We start from the raw sequence: 12,873 nt of genomic DNA, 5'->3' as shown, positions 1-12,873 counted from the left end.
CTGGTCGATAAATCAGTTGGCCAATAAATGCATCCTTGTATACATGTATATAATGTAAACAGCACTGCCAGAGATTCAATAAGTTTATAGCAGGTGTGTGAATGATCTAATAATCGGACTGCTGTTTGCAGCCAGTCCACATTGTTAGCAGAACTAGAGGGCCCCAAAACCAAATTTCGCTTTGGGCCCCATGGAGGCTTGGGCCGGCCCTGCATTCAGGAGACCATAAAATCAGTTAAATAAAGTTTACTTTTGAACAGAACAATGGAAAACCTGCAAGGAGGTCAGAGTTAAATTCAGGTTGCAAAAACACTGAGAAGAAAAACCTTGAAAACAAAGTTCAAAGAGGCCCAACAAGGCTAAGACTCCAGTTCCCAACACTTGACTTATTTACTGTATGGCTTGCTCGCTGTCATTTAATCTGCAGAAGTAGAGTCACAAACCAACGTTTGGGATCATGAGCGCCCCCTTCCATGCAGCAAGAAAACTGCCTGCCTCACCTCAAGTGTGTTCTCTGCTGTTTATGATCGCTCCTCAGCACACGAAACACGTTACACACACACAGTTGGTGACAAAACACACTGTACATTATATACATGAGCTAAATAATGGAAAATCAGTTCATAATATATGAACTGATTTTCCCTTATTTTAAATGTTTTAAACCATTTTATTGGCAACATACAAAGAGGAGGAGCATGCTCCCATCGAATGGGAGCCAGCACAGCTAGCGAGAGGTTGCTCAATCCAAGGCTCAGCTCAGCTCGCTACACCTGTATATTTAAAGCATTAGATCAGCCAGTTTTCTGAAATAGCGCAAAGGTGCATCTCAACTGTCACCCACTGTCTCTTTCATCCACCTTCACCTAAGCATACGATCTTGGCCTGAGTCCTGATATGATCACAACATTCATGCAAGTGTTTTGTTTATGCATGTGTTAAATGATTGTTTTCAAAAAATCATTTCTGATCTCCCAAAAAACTGAATCCTAAAGCAAAAAATACCTCTGCCTTTACACCTACGTTTGATAAATGTAACTGCACCCAATGGAGGATCACAGACTGATTTTCCAAACTGACTGGATGATCAAACTCCTGCTAAGGCTCCAGTCAAAAAGGCCAAAAGTCCCGTGGGTGATAGTAGACTACAAATTGGTGCATTGCTAACCACCAATAAAACATTAACAGATTTTACTCTAAAAATGCAAGCTTGTTTGATTGGCTGTGACCAAGGTGGGGTTGGGTCTGTTCCCTTTACACACATGCAGATTTTGTATCTTCATCTCTGTTACATCTAAAAAGGGCACAACATATTTGAGGACACAGAGGCAAAAATGAGGGTTCAAAGATTATTTTATTTTAAAACTTTTTTGAAAGAAAGACTTTTCTTTTGGTTCAGCTGCTTTGATTTTCTGTGAAGAAAAAAAAGAGAGAATTAAATACACTCACTCCCCCGTGTCCCAAAAAAGGAGAGGGAAAAACAAAACCCCAAAAGTATTAACAGAAAGTTGGACCTGGTGAGCCGATCAAAAAGGACAAAACAATGCAGCAGGGGGCCAACCCAATACAGGGTCGTCGAAGCCCCTACTAGTACTGGACTGAAGCAAAAAGATCTACTGCAGAAGATCGAAAACAGGACAGCAAGTCCCACCAGGCCAAAATCACAACCAAAAAGCAAACAAACAAAGGCTAACAAAAACTATCGCATGGCAGACTGGAGACGTCAGATGTGGCCTACAGGTACTGGAGACGCTCGCACAGCGTCAGGACACATGCCCAGTGGTGATGGTGGAGTGAGCGGAAGTGAGCGGAAAGGCGGGTCTTTTCACACATGTCGAAATCCAGCCTATTTAAAGGTGGACCAATAGCCACAACTTAACATAATCAAATTAATTACCAAAAATAATAAATTATCCAAACTCCAAAATAGTAAGGAAAACAGAAAGTCACTCAACTAAAGTCTATAAGCAAAACAATCTAGAAAAATATACAAAAATAATTAGAATCTGCCCGAAGCACATAACAATCTCTCACACAACAATTGATGTGTGTGCAGACAAACTATGGTGACAATCCACAACTTTTGCAGACTGGTGCAGAAACTGCCAAACTGGTAATATTGGGTAAAATCTGGCAGAAATCTTTCAGTCTTCAGAAAGAGTTTTGAGAACTATCACCAGGTGTGATCATCATAAACACATCATAAACTTTGCAAATAATGAAAAGCCTTGTCCAAAAAGTTTTTTTTAAATGATGTATTAAAGTATATACAGTTGCCATTCAAAGGTGTGTTAAAGATTTCTACTGACACAATTTTACTTCTATACTGCCAGCACAAACGAATCTTTACTCAAACATAAAAAACACAAGCAAGCTGTTAAGCAGAAAGGAAGGAAATGAATGCTGAAGAATATTTTTCTGCATAATACTGTGAGCAGACTAAACCAAACATATAAACTGACTTTTTATTGTTCCTGACATGTTCTGATCTTTTAGTATATTTACTAACGGGCCTATTTCATTTCTTACACAATAACCCTGACTGGCTGTGGATCAGTTGTCTTGCAATCAAAGTTGAAAGTAATTTGTTCTACTTCATCTTCCTCCTCTCATGCGCTGATGTTTCATTTACTGAAAGGGGCATGTTAAAAAATAGCAGTGCTGAGATCAATTAGTGAGGTCATTGATTATGTGAAAAAATAGATGTTAAGCAGGTGACCTTTACTTAAGGATCAAAGCTACTGACATTCCATATACCAGATGTGCATTTGTCCTTGAGAAACAAAACTCCTTCTGCATGGATTACTGCATCATTGCAACATGACATGGAGGAGAACTGTCTATGGTTCTCCTGGTTTCAGGAAGCCCAGATGGCCTACCGCCTGTCAACAAATTACAGTAAAAATATAAATGTGAATCTTGTCCAGTCTCGTCATTGAACCCCCACAATTACAATTCTTGTCATTTAAAGTTTAGCTATAGTTTACAACAAAACACTGCTATATTGACAACATGGCCAATCAATTTAACTGTCTTACCCATACGCAAACAAACATGGACTTGTCTTTCAGAGACACTGATACGGTAACTGAATCATTTATTTGCTTTTGAGAAATGAACTAAGGATTTTGAGAAAGAAACTGGTTTTTGCAGGTAATTCATGCGGTTATGCTGTTTGTACCATTTGTTTTGAGAAATTCACTTTCTGTTTTGATAATGTCAAAAATTATTTGAAGATATGCACCAAAGTATCTGGGTATTTCCATACCTTTTGAAGTTTTTTCCCCAGTACTTCTCCAACAGTATAAATGACTGTCTTCTATCTGTGTGCTGCCGCCTCTCTAGTGATGACCTCTCGTTGTTGTAATCTCAGCCCTAACCTGATCACTGAGAGAGCAGGATTAAGCCCCTCCTCCTGGCTCTGATTGGTTGTTTTTGGTCAGAGCGGTTCATTTCTTCAGACAGGAATAGCAGCTCAGGGAGGAGGTTGTGGACATCCATCTTTTCAGATTATTTGTCTCATATTATACTGTCATGACATGGTGACAGGTTTAATATAAAAATATATTCTATATTAAAGTTATGGACTGCACTTTTAAGAGGGCATATTCCGTAAAACTGTCTTTTCGGAGCTTTAAATAATGTTACTATGTTACTGCCTCATCAAAAATATATCTGGATATTTCTTTTGATTCAAGGAATCATTGAATCTCCAGTGGAAACCATTCAGGGGTGTCTAAACCCTTGCTCTTACAAAGCCATATCCACAAAGCTCCTCCTCTTATTGTTCTGAAGTAAAATTCTAAGTTTTCTAGACACTAAATTTGGAGTTTTCGTCAACTGAAACCATAATCATCAAAAAACACTAGAAAATAAACATCCAATATTACTCTGAGCATAATGATTCAGATTTTGAAATGAACTCCTGAAATAAATGAGCTTCTTGAGCTATATTCTAATCTCCAAACAGACATCATTTGCTTTATGCTGTGTCGAGTGAGATTTTGCTGACCATTTTTTCTCTGTCATCAAGGTAGTCTTTATTGCTAACTGGCTTTACTGTCTGCTATGTGTCGCTGGATACCATATCAGCACAGAGGACAGGCATTAGTGGCATGTTTGTAGTACAAATGGACACATCAGCAGATGGAGCAAAGTGTGTGAATGAATATTGGTTAAAGGACTTTACCGCAAACTCTGTCTGCACAAATAGATTTACTGAAGTGTTAACGGACCAACAAGGGGAAGTACAATATGTCTGACTGTGTTCTGTTCCAGTGAAATGTAACCCTTTCATGGATGAATTATGATCCTTTGTGTCAGGATTTATTTTTCCAATTTTTTTTTAATTTTCTTAAGGCATAAAAAAACCTAGGAAAAACAATTTTGTAAAAATAATATATATATATATATATATATATATTAGGTGATCAATTGTCCAAATACAAAGTTGTTATTTGAAAAATACATCAGAAGTATTGTTTTTTTAGGGGTTATCTGATGTCACAATATTTTTTTTTTACCTGGACGAGTCATCTACAGTAGAAGGACGGACAGGGTTGGTTGGCATACGTTTTTGTCTTTCGGCCATATCGGATTCAACAAAAATAATTTCTTGCATTTGCAGCTGATGGCTAGTAGTTGATAATGTATTTTATGATGCATTAGTGTCCACTTCAGTGGTCTGTGTGCATTTATAACATAAAAATCCACAAGAAGCACAAGAAAATGGCTTTCAGATAGCTGTCCACTGTAGTGACCACTAAGTTAATGTCATTAACTTTAGGTATGTGCAGTTGTTTCTGAAGTGGAATGATCACACAAGCAACAAATCTAACAGAAAACAAGTTTTTATTCCTTGTGGATCTATTCTTGGTCAAAATTATAAACATTCTAAAGACTCAAGTATACAGTTGAAACCAGAAGTTTAAATATACAGAATTAAAAGTCACTTCTTTTTTGTCACTGTCAGAAGGTAAATCAGAACAAGCTTCTCTTGTTTTAAGTCAGTTAGAATTACCATGATTTATAGTTACACCAAAATATATTCATCTATAGGACAGAAAAGTCATCTCATTAAGATGACTGAAGATTTCCATGCATTTTAGACTTTCATATAAATGTTTCATTTGATGAATGTCTCATCTTCAAACATCTGGAAACTGTACATCAGGATGAACTAAACTTCACAAGATTCACAATTCTTTTCTGATGTCCCAGTTGATATCTTTAGATTTTTCATAATGTGGCAGAAAGAAGCAGAATGTTTGAGGAACTTCTTTATTTAACTCAAACATGAATCATATGCTTACAGAGCCATAGTAATCTTGGTGTCCGTAAATTTGAGAAAGGAATGGAAACAAAATGCTCTCCCTGATTATTCGGGAATTTACTAAACAAAATGACTTTGATTATCTAAAGTGGCCTAAAGTTTTGTTTGATGTAATATTAGTCAGTGAGGACAGAACTGTTTTGTGTGTTTTTATCCATGTATAAATATCAGATTTTAACTCTGCTAACACCAGTGTAAATCTCCATGTGTGGCCAGACTTAAAGACATTCAAAATAAGAAGCAGCATTATCATTTCTCCCAGAGATAACCAGGGTTTGTTTATAAGATAAAGACATGTCCCTTTGTTCAGAAACAAAGTCTTGTCACTATAGTTCATTAATTAAATTTTTTAGATGGCTCAAACTTACATTAAGGACTATGCCAATAGAATACCCAGAGCTTTCTACTGTAACACTTTATCAGATCAGAGAAATCCTCAAAAATGGCATCTCCACCTCAGGAATGACCGTACCTGTCTGCTAGGACCTGAAATAAATTTGTAGTTGAACACAGAGCCACGTGTCAACCGTACAAGGATAGATGATAAATCCTCCCAACATAAATGTCAATCTCCTACTTACAGCTCTTACCCTCATTTTTATGTCTTCAATTAATCTTTATTTTCTTCTCTAATATTTATTTTTATATTCAATTCAAAAATACCTTATGTCATGATCTGTGTTTTTCCTTGTTTATTTAGAGTTTTCTGTGTCGTTAAGTCTCTTCGTTGTCCTGTCCTCCCCTTGATTGTTCCCAGGTGTGTCTCGTCTCTGTGATTACCCTCCCGTGTATTTAACTCCACCTGTGTTCCTTGTTCCTCGTCGGGTCCTCGTCAATGTCTAGCCTTGTTGTCGTCAATGTTAGCTTCTGTGTCGTCAGTGTTTCCATGTGCCTGCTGCTCGTTGTTTGGATTAAGTTTTCTCATTAAATCTTCATATTCATCATACCTGGGTCCGCTGCATCTGCCTCACCACCCTTCACCACACCGCTTCCTGACAGTAGGACCCGACCACACTGAACGGTGAGGCACGCTACTTTTCGTTATGGACCCAGAAGGATTATGGAGAGCGATCGAGGACTATTTGGCAGTGTTGGCAAGTCCGTATTCAGCCCGACGGCGGCTGAATACGTCCACACGCCTGGTCCTCCTGCTGGATCAGTGGATCCCGCGGCTTCCGCATCTGGGACTGGCGGAATTACAACAAGAGGCAGAGTGGCAATTCCAGACAGCAGCGGCCGTGCTGAAAGGTAACCCTCTGCCTCCCAGTCTGCACAGTCTCTCCGCCAGCCCAGACCCGGGACCAGCAACTCCAGCCGGCGCACCCGAGGCCGAATCAGCCGGCGTTCCAGCCGGCGCACCCGAGGCCGAATCAGCCGGCGTTCCAGCCGGCGCACCCGAGGCCGTATCAGCCGGCTTTCCAGCCGGCGCACCCGAGGCCGAATCAGCCGGCGTTCCAGCCGGCGCACCCGAGGCCGAATCAGCCGGCGTTCCAGCCGGCGCACCCGAGGCCGAATCAGCCGGCGTTCCAGCCGGCGCACCCGAGGCCGAATCAGCCGGCGTTCCAGCCGGCGCACCCGAGGCCGAATCAGCCGGCGTTCCAGCCGGCGCACCCGAGGCCGAATCAGCCGGCGTTCCATCCGGCGCACCCGAGGCCGAATCAGCCGGCGTTCCAGCCGGCGCACCCGAGACCGAGACTCCCAGTGTTCCTACCGAGACTCCCAGCGTTTCTTCCGAGACCCCGACTTCCGAGACCCCCAGCATTCCTTCCGAGACCCCCAGCGTTCCTTCCGAGACCCCGACCTCCAGCGTTCCACCCGAGACCCCGACCTCCTGCGCTCCCTCCGAGACCCCGACCCTCTGCGTTCCTTCAGAGACCCAGACCCTCTGCGTTCCTTCAGAGACCCAGACAGTCTGCGTTCCTTCAGAGACCCAGACAGTCTGCGTTCCTTCAGAGACCCAGACAGTCTGCGTTCCTTCAGAGACCCAGACAGTCTGCGTTCCTTCAGAGACCCAGACAGTCTGCGTTCCTTCAGAGACCCAGACAGTCTGCGTTCCTTCAGAGACCCAGACAGTCTGCGTTCCTTCAGAGACCCAGACAGTCTGCGTTCCTTCAGAGACCCAGACAGTCTGCGTTCCTTCAGAGACCCAGACAGTCTGCGTTCCTTCAGAGACCCAGACAGTCTGCGTTCCTTCAGAGACCCAGACCCTCTGCGTTCCTTCAGAGACCCAGACCCTCTGCGTTCCTTCAGAGACCCAGACCCCCTACGATCCTCCTGAGACCCCGACCTTCTGCGTTCCCTCCGAGACCCCGACCTTCTGTGTTCCCACTGAGACCCCCTGTGCTCCACCAGAGACCCTGCCTCGGGGGGCTCGTCGTCGCCGTCTGTGGGCGGCCCCCGGGACTCCCCGTTGCCACCTCCGGCGCCGCGGGCGACGGCCGCTAGACCGCCTCTGTGGTTCCCGCCTCCAGCGCCGCGGGCGACCGCCGGACCGCCTCTGTGGTTCCCGCCTCCAGCGCCGCGGGCGACCGCCGGACCGCCTCTGTGGTTCCCGCCGCCGCGGACGACCGCCGGACCGCCTCCGTGGTTCCCGCCGCCGCGGACGACCGCCGGACCACCTCCGTGGTTCCCGCCGCCGCGGACGACCGCCGGACCACCTCAGTGGTTCCCGCCTCCTTTGCCTCCGCCCACCCTGTGGGTAGTTTTTTTTTGTTGTTTATGGACTCTTGGCCCTTCTTGTTTTTCCGCCCACGATGGTGGGTTGTTTTTTGTTAGTTTGGACTCTGGCCCGCCGTCCGGCACCCCTCCACCCACCCTTGTTGGGTTTTTTGGTTTTTTTTTCCTTGGGCGTCTGGTAGCCGCCCTTGAGGGGGGGGTACTGTCATGATCTGTGTTTTTCCTTGTTTATTTAGAGTTTTCTGTGTCGTTAAGTCTCTTCGTTGTCCTGTCCTCCCCTTGATTGTTCCCAGGTGTGTCTCGTCTCTGTGATTACCCTCCCGTGTATTTAACTCCACCTGTGTTCCTTGTTCCTCGTCGGGTCCTCGTCAATGTCTAGCCTTGTTGTCGTCAATGTTAGCTTCTGTGTCGTCAGTGTTTCCATGTGCCTGCTGCTCGTTGTTTGGATTAAGTTTTCTCATTAAATCTTCATATTCATCATACCTGGGTCCGCTGCATCTGCCTCACCACCCTTCACCACACCGCTTCCTGACACCTTATTGATTCCACAGAGAAATTAAATGTTGTAACTCATTAATTCAAAAACTCAAATTAATTCAAACATAATTGCAGAAGAATTTACTAAAGTTCCTGATTTCCCAGATTTTAAAATAACATTTCTCCTAGACTCCTACAATTCAATGTCCTTCAAAATGAACTTTGAGTTCTTGTTAGAACATAATAATATACTGCTGACACAGTATAGTGGTTATGTTGTCAGGGCAGTATTTAGAACATTTAAATCTACGCAGTGTCATTGATTGATAATAATGCTTACATTATAAATAACAACCTCTATCCAAGACCATTAAAATGTAATTGTGTCTTAGCCACGTTACAATCAAAAGTCCAATTTTCTTGGTAAAGCAAAAGTCACTGAGAGACATTTCTGGTTTTGCTCTGAGTGGTATACTGTGTCACCTTTGTTCTTTGTGTGAATGCAGAAATGATATCGCTTTCATGAACTTTTACATTCATCAGAGGGAATTTTCCCTTCCCTCTGGTAGAGCCACAGAGGAGAGTGAATAACATTTAAAAAAAATGATGACAGAGGGCCCTGATTCGGGGAGCGTGGGGGACATGTCACATCCGTACCCCGCATCAGTTACACCCATGCACACATCCATTTCCCAACACACCTGAATTAAATGAAGGATTGGTGGCCAGACCTCTGCAGAGCTGGAGAACTGGATGCTGAGAAGGGACTTCAGTTCTTTGATTTGTGTGTAAAGATCAGAGAAAGAGATGCTATTTTAGATCATCATCATCACTGCAAGGCGGGTCAAGTGCCAGGTCAAGGACACAATGATTGAGACGAACCAACAACCCACCGGTCACAGGACGAAATTCTACCTCCAGAACCTGCGTGGCCCTGAATCACGGCAACTACTAATTTACTATAGACAAATCATAATCCAAGGGATCGGCGAGTCCAGTTCTCCAGTTTGCTTGTTTCTGTCATGTCTCTGATAGAAAGTGAGAGGGCAGAGAGAGGAGAGACATTCAGATCCAGAACAGATAGAATTGAAGATTCACTTCACAACTGCCAGAAAGAACAAACGCATTGTGTGATAATTTCACCCAACAACAAACAATGAGGGAAATCAGTTTTGTATTCACTCTTTGAAAAATTTGTATAAACATCACATAAGAGTAGACTTATAAGCAGTGTGAGGTGTTTATGGTGTTTTGTTTGTTTGCTTTTTCCAAGTTATTTTTAGGCATATAAGAATTTTGGCAAATGTCAGACATGGATAAAAAAACACCTCCAAATCTTCATCAAGCTACATGAATGTTGGGAGGCTGTTTTCTCAGCTGTTTTTCCTGGAACAAACACAGCACACAGATTTAAGGAAGACCTTAAGTCTTAAGGAGACCTTAAATGGGCTTACATGTCATTTAGAACCCATTAACCTCTATATGTAGCTATACGTCATCTGGGATGTTTGCAGATGAGCATGTTCTACAAAACAAGAGGTCACTCAGAGGAGGAGCCAGATTTGCATCTGTCTGATTATTGTTGACTTGACTGGGGAGTTACCTCAGACAATGCTTAGTTTGACATCGTACTGATTCGTATGAGCTCTCATTGTGTGTCTGTCTCATCTAAAGAAAACAAGACGGGTTCTGCTTCCAGTTTTTATTTCTGTTTTCAGTCTCTTTGTTCCCTGTTTGGACTTCAAGTCCTTCATGGCTGGGTGCCAGTACCTTACATGATGAAAGCTAGAATTACCTGTGGAACATCTTGAAATAAGTGTGTACATTTAAGATTCTTCAGAAAATGAAGAATGGACAACCTTGAACATCCTCTAAATCAGACTCTTATAAAAGCAGTGTCTTTAGACAGAAGATTTTTAAGAACCACTTCAGACTGCTACAGGAAATACACTGAAATCACCATCACACAACAACTCTTCAAAGAAACATGGATAGTTTGAGTTACAACCACATTTCATTTAACTTCTGGATTAAAAACATATTTTTGAATTAAACTGAACTGAAGTGAGTTGAATTGTATAGAATAGAAAACCAACCATCCTGAAATACATAGTGTTGATTCTGTGCTATTGAAATCTAAGGGTGTGTGTTAAGATAACAGCAGTGTGATATCAATTTTGCCAATGAGGCCATTCATCCTGTGAACAAAGTGATCCTTATTTCAGATTGAAGGTAGTAAATGCTTTACATGGTGATTATAGTGAATGTCTCTGAAAATACAGACATTTATGACTGGTCATGGCAAAACCAGGAGCTAATCTCCCATTCACACGCCCATGGGTCTACAACCCCATTTCCAACAAAGTTGGGATGTTGTGTAAACATAAACTAAAACTAATCATTTTCAAACCATATCCAACTGAATTCATAACAGCAATAAAATATTTAATGTTCAAACTGTAAACTTTATTGTGGTTCTGCCAGCAGTCACGCATTTAGAATTTGATGCTTGCGACGTTGGATTTACTGGCATCTTTTTATGTATAAGGCATTAGTAAGACTACTTCATCTTATTTATAGGAAACCCATAGGGCATCACCTGAACTCATGGGACTTATTTTTACTGATTGTTCCTAAAGTCCATGCTGACTTTTTATTTCGCAGCACCTTTGGTTCGGAATCTGTTTCAGGATTAACTATTTTGAAGGAGCTGGTCTCATTTTATTATTTCAATGGTTTTGGAAATGATTTAGCAGAAACAAAGTCTATATGCCACTGTTTATATTGACTTTAGGAGAATGGTTTTTATTTAATGATATTATTGATATTGTACTGTGGTTTTGTGACTAAATGTTTTAACTGTATGATGATCAGGACACCCTTGTGAAAAATCTTTAATCTCAAGCACAAACCAAATCTGATTTTGGGATGGAGAAAGTAGGCTAATGTTAAACCTCTGGAATGGCCCCAACCATGGGTGAATTTCATGGCTGTTCAGTACTTGAAGTCCACTGAAATAGAACCAAAAATACGAATTGCAAAATCTATTTAAGCAGAAGTGTTTGAAATGCATTCAAATTAAAGCAGTACAATACATTTAATCAGTCAGTTTTTACTTCTGAAAAAAACACAAGTTCATATTTCTTTGCCACAGGTTCAGATTTCATGCTTTCCACAACATTTAGTCACAGTTTTATTAAAATTTGTCTTTATATGTATCTTCGTCATCTAAGTTCTAGGAATGTTCCCAAACTGAATGCCTGAGGAGTTGTTTCCTTATTTCTATAATGCTGTCAGTGGAGCTTGTTTGTTAATAGAGCCATGAGTCAGTTTTCAGCACAAAGCTGTAGGAGAAAACATCAGAACTAACAGTGGAAGCTGACAAACATCAAAGTGCTTTAAAGTAGTGGATAACTGCCATGCAGTAGGACTCCAGCTGACTCCCAGCATCCAGTGCACTCAAAGCAAACAAGTGGAGTTTAATGCAACATAACATCTCGACTTTGATGGGTACACTCTGTAGTTAAAGTGACAGCATGTGGGATGATATGCAGTTCCTGAGGATTTTCATTTATTTCACATGTTTATGATTATATATTATAGATTAAAAAGGGATTAAATCTAATTAACCACTGAATTAACTGAATTATTTCTGAAACCTGTGACCCGCTGTCCTCATATTGAATTCTTTAAGATTTGGGTTGAATCTTATTCCACACTTGATCTAATGGTTTTAGAAAAATTTTAATAGCAAGTGTTTCATAAGAGTCAGGAGTCATTGATGACATTTAGCTGTGATTCTTGGATAAATTTAAATTTAAGAGTTAACATCCATCCATCCATCCATCCATTTTCTGTTCACCCTTGTCCCTAATGGGGTCGGGAGGGTTGCTGGTGCCCATCTCCAACTACGTTCCGGGCGAGAAGAGTTAACACTTAACTCTAATTTTAAATGTATTCAGTAGCTGAGAAGAGTGGTGATATTTCAGATAGACAGTATGAATTTTTGCTCAGGGTGACAGATAACTGAAACAGGAACACTTTTGAGTTTCTGTCACCAAGTCTGTAGGGCTTGGGCTTGTTTTTTCTAAAGTCAATTGCAAATTTAATGAGTCATGAGTTGCGATGTTTTGGGCTTGCATTTGAACGTGAAGTTGCTCAACACTGAAACTGAACACCGGGGCAGGGTGACACACAAAAAAAATGTTTTACCATTAAATAATCTCCCATACAGCTCAACCTTAAAAGTGGAGATATATAGTTGATGTTATAAATAACTTGCAATTAAGTATTAGCAAAGCTCCATGTAAGGTGGCAGAGGGTTGTTGTCAGCAACTGCCAAAAGTAACTAAAAAAAGTTACTTGTAAAGTAACTTAGTTACTTTCCA

At 41.5% G+C, this 12,873-nt stretch overlaps 2 long non-coding RNA genes across 2 annotated transcripts in view; one reads left to right on the top strand and one right to left on the bottom strand.

Moving 5' to 3' along the window:
- Positions 1–5,484, bottom strand: part of LOC114151428 (uncharacterized) — a 19,400-nt gene extending 13,916 nt beyond the window's left edge. The window contains exons 1-2 of the long non-coding RNA XR_003596941.1: positions 5,469–5,484; positions 2,079–2,080 (exon numbers count right to left, since the gene is read on the bottom strand). This is a non-coding gene — a long non-coding RNA (uncharacterized LOC114151428). The remainder of the gene's footprint in view (positions 1–2,078; positions 2,081–5,468) is intronic.
- Positions 1–12,873, top strand: part of LOC114151427 (uncharacterized) — a 23,197-nt gene extending 10,324 nt beyond the window's left edge. The window contains exons 2-3 of the long non-coding RNA XR_003596940.1: positions 6,249–6,372; positions 12,864–12,873. This is a non-coding gene — a long non-coding RNA (uncharacterized LOC114151427). The remainder of the gene's footprint in view (positions 1–6,248; positions 6,373–12,863) is intronic.

Source organism: Xiphophorus couchianus, chromosome 9 (genome assembly GCF_001444195.1).
Source record: "Xiphophorus couchianus chromosome 9, X_couchianus-1.0, whole genome shotgun sequence".
NCBI classification, from domain to species: Eukaryota; Metazoa; Chordata; class Actinopteri; order Cyprinodontiformes; family Poeciliidae; genus Xiphophorus; species Xiphophorus couchianus.
The sequence above is the reverse complement of the archived record's forward strand: the minus strand, read 5'-3'. Positions and strand labels throughout refer to the sequence as shown.